The sequence below is a fragment of the Peromyscus leucopus genome, chromosome X (assembly GCF_004664715.2).
Source record: "Peromyscus leucopus breed LL Stock chromosome X, UCI_PerLeu_2.1, whole genome shotgun sequence".
NCBI lineage: Eukaryota > Metazoa > Chordata > Mammalia > Rodentia > Cricetidae > Peromyscus > Peromyscus leucopus.
This window is the reverse complement of record NC_051083.1, coordinates 90,576,670-90,581,329: the sequence shown is the minus strand read 5'-3', so window position 1 is coordinate 90,581,329 and position 4,660 is coordinate 90,576,670.

Here is a 4,660-nt window from a genome sequence, read left to right as displayed (position 1 = left end):
TCATGAGCAAATAAATGTGTATCAGGAGCCCCCATGTACTGGACTAGGCCCTCTGGATAAGTGAGACAGTTTTTTAGCTTGAACTGTTGGGGGGGGGCAGGCAGTGGGACTGGGACCTGTCCCTAGTGCATGAGCCGGCTTTTTGGAGCCTAGTGCCTATAGTGAGACACTTTGCACAGCCTTGGCACAGGGAGGAGGGGCTTTGAATTTACCAGGTTCTGCTGATTCCCCATAGAAGCCCTTGCCTTGGAGGAGGTGGGAATGAGGGTGGGTTGGGGGTGCTGGGGGTGGGAGGATGGAGGACAGGGGAATGTGTGAGGAATGGAAAATTTCTTAATTAAAAAATGTGTATTAGGCACTAACTTTTGAGGTTGTATATTATGCAGCAAACAATTATTTAATAACAGTGCCTGTTTCACACAAAGATGGAGACTGGGGCCAAAAGAAGTTGAGTAAATACTGAAATAATTCTATAATCAATACATATCAGGAAGAGAATTTAAAACCTTGATATACAGGTTACTTCACTTAATCTTTACATCTGTTCTCTGAAATAAAAACACTACTATTGTTCTGATTTCAAGTATGAAGAAACAGGTTAACCAGTTCACTATGTCACATCAACAATTAGTAGCAAAGCAAGGATTTATAAACAACTATGACTCATTTCAGAGACTGTGCTACTTTTATCCTTCAATCTCAGGGTTTTGGTTTGTTAAGAGTTCCAGTTAGCTGATTCTTCTCCTCTATAAGAGGAACTCATTGCTCTAACACCATATTAGCAAGCAACATGATTGCATTTTTAAAATGCACTTTACAATATACAAACATAAAAAGTACAAAGAAGAAAGAACAGAGAAATGGAACAAGACTTGGGAATGTGAGGGTTTTTTTTTTAACCACACCACACTAGAAACTATATAACAAAACGCTAGAAAAAGTAGGTCTGGTTTTATATATAGGAGATAAGAAAATCTCATTAAAGTAACCAAAGTACTAACAGAACCTTAAGACAGGATCTTGTGAAAAAGGGATATTTTAAACTGAAAGCAAAGCAGCTCTCAGGTACCCATATGAACCAAGAGTGAAAGTGTTCATTAACGCTAAAAAGCACTGCATTGCCTGCCCATCACATTCACAATGTGTCTTTCTACTGACTTTCCATCATCCTCCCTGCTGCTTAGCATTGGGGTTATTTGGGTTGGAAAAGAGAACGTGGAAAGAGAGAACATTAACACCTACTGAAGGTGGCATGGGAAGAGCATTGGACTGCAACTAACTAGCGAAGTGACCTTGGTCATGCTATTTAACCTCTACAGATCTGAATTTCCTATCTCTAAGGTCCCTTTGCAGCTCTAAAATTGCAGAATTCTCTGATGATATTGATGCAAAAGTGGTGATTAGCAATGATGCATTTCTATTGAAGGCAAAAATTAGAGCAAATGATAACAATGCCCTTTCATTCACGCAACAAGCGTATACTGAACACCTACTTTTCATCCCAGGCTTTATTAATGTTCTAGAAATAATTATCCTGTGAGGAGACAAATTAACAAAGAGAAAATCACAGTTCAACATAATAGTCTTACCATAGGTAGACCAAGCATAGAACGCATGTAATTAAAGACAAGAATGCTGAATGCATGAGCTCTCAGAACTGGATGCCCTTTTGATTCAGTAACAGTTTATTTTACACTACCTGTATTTCTTAGGCAAATCACTTGGGCTCTCTGAGCTTCAATTTCCTTGAATGTTCTCATCTACTGGGCTCAGAAACTTCAATGTGAGCTACCTGTATGTTTGGTTCTCAAACCTTCAGAGGCAACAGAAAGTCAGGCTTGAACCAAATTGGAGAAGGTTCAATGAGAATATGATTGAAGAAGAAGAGATTAGGAAGAAAAAAATTCAAGACAGTTGGCCCTGAAGAGGAATATGGAAATGCAGCAGTAGCTGAGTAAAATGCAGAGTCACAGAGAAGAGACTTTGGTTTACTTTGAATAGAAGTCCTATAACCTGGTTAACTACTTATGTACGTGATCCAGAAGAACATGAGAAATGGATAACACAGGAGAGAGAGGAAATCACTTAACACCTCAAGTCCCTATGGAGCCAACATTGAATAGAATTTCGAAGGAACTGGCCTCTCATAAGAACACATTCTCAGATTGTGAAGATGGCTCAGTGGGTAAAGTGCTTACCACATAAGCCCGGTAAGCTGAGTTCATATCCCCAGCATCCATGAAAAAATCCAGGGATACTAGTACATGTTATAATCCCAGTTCTGGAGAGATAAAGACAGGAAGATATACAAGGTGTGCTGGTCTTCCAATCTAGTAGAATCGTTAGGCTATATTTAGTGATGTGATAATGATAATGTTTGCTGGGTGGTGGTGGTGCATGCCTTTAATCCCAGCATTCAGGAGGCAGAGCCAGGCAGATCTCTGGCTGTAGACGAGGCCAGCCTGGTCTACAGAGAGAGATCCAGAACAGGCACCAAAACTACACAGAGAAACCCTGTTTCAAAAAAAAAAAAAAAAAGATAATATTCTCATTTTCCAAATTCTTTTTCGTCAGTACTATACAGGGTGAAGTCATCAGAGGGTAAGATATAGAAGGAAGGGTAGAAGGAAAACGTCAAAGGAGAGAGGGGAAAGAGTTCATCAAAGGAAAGATAATAGAAGAGATAGGCAGAGTTGGCTGCCCAGTTAAGTTAGTAGTGAATGAGGATCATAAGTGAAAATCTCAGCTATAAGGAAAAAGAAGATAGGCCAACAGTGGGCCAGGGTATGAAAGGCAGTAGGTATGAAGAATAGAGAAGAGAAACCAACTACAACTACAAACCATGTCATTGATTCCAAGCTGGGAAATACATTATGTATATAGAGTGGTGAACTAATGAAAAGAGAAAATTTGTTGGGAACCAATGTGTTGTGGAATATTAGTTGAAGATATATTGCATTCATTTATGATGTAGAATATTTGCTTAATGACACAAAGATATGTTGCACTCTTTTATGTTGCATTTGTTAAACTCTGTGAAACTGTGTTACTGTGCCTGTCTAAAACACCCGATTGGTCTAAAAAAGAGCTGGGCAATAGAGAGAAATAGGCAGAGCTGCCAGACAGAGAGAATAAATAAAAAAGAGAAGAAGAATGAAGAGAGCCAGAGGAGTGAGAAAAAGAAGGACAGGAGGGATGCCAGGGGCCAAACAACCCAGCCATACAACCAGCCTCAGAGCAAGAATTAAAGAAAGGTGTGTAGAATAGAGAAAGGTAAAAGCCTGGAGGTGAAAGGTAGACAGGATAATTTAAGTTAAGAAAAGCTGGCTAGAAACAAGTCAAGCTAAGACCAGGCATTCATAAGTAAGAATGAATCTCCCTGTATCCGTTTGGGAGCTGGGAGGTAGGCCTCCAAAGAGAAAAGAGTGAAAAAAACCAACAACACCAATGGATCATGAGTCTAGCTTTAGACAGTTCTGTGTCTGCAGGAGGAGAGGCCAAGATTTCCAAACTAATGCAGTTTCTGGTGATTAGTCTCATTTATGACCAGGTAAATGAGTTATTGAGGTGAATGGAAAAATATCAGTGAAACAAACAAGTCAGGAAAGTATAAATCTATAATGAAGAAGGGTCAACCATGTCAGTGTTAAAGTCACCAAGGATGGTGATCACAGTCTATGTGGAAAGGGTGTCAAGCCTAGAGGGAAAACTCCGCCAAGAGAATATCTGCAAGTTCCTTGAGCTGCTGATAGATATGGCAATTGGGACAAAGACCCCAGACATTCTGGAGATCTACCCTTCCTCTATGTTCTGCAACTACCTACAGAGGGCCCAGTTCACTATCCAGCTGTTCTGCTCTTTTGCTCCCCATCTGAGCCACCAACCAGTCCCCAAATTAAGACATGAAAATTAATTATGAATGCTCAGCCTTGGCTTAGGCTTGTCTCACCAGCTCTTTTGACTTAATTTAACCTGTTTCTATTCATCTATGTTTTGCCTCAGGGCTTTTTACCTTTCTTTCATTCTGTATGTCCTACTTTCCTGCTTCCTCCATGTTTGGCTTGCTGGCCCCTGACATCTCTTTTCTTTTCTTCCTTTCTGAGCCTAAATTCCTCCTCCTACTTACTCTCCTTGCCTGGAAATCCTGCCGACACCTCCTCCCTTACTATTGGCCATTCAGTTATTTATTAGAACAATCAGGTACTTTAGGCAGGCAAGGTAAAACACCAACACATCTTTACATAATTAAACAAATGCAGCACATCATTGCATAGTTAAACAAATATTCCACAACATAAACAAATGCAACACATCTTTGCATAGTTAAACAAATATTCCCCCACACCCACCCTCAAAGTCATCCACTCAAGGACAATTCTTCTATAAATTTTTATTAACATATTTTTCTCAAATAAAGGTCTCATTGTGAAAGTAAATCTTGGAAATTATTGATATCATGATTTACAAGTCCTTGAAATGGTGAAAGGGAGAGGAAGAAGTCAAGTCATAAACCAGGTCTTCCATAAATGACAAGAAATAACCAGGAAGTAAGAAGATGATAGTGATAGAGAAAGATGGAGGAGTGGAAATTTTGCAGAAAAGACATAAAAACTGATACTAAAATGATTTAGAGGAACAATAAGAGACCCAACCTTATCTC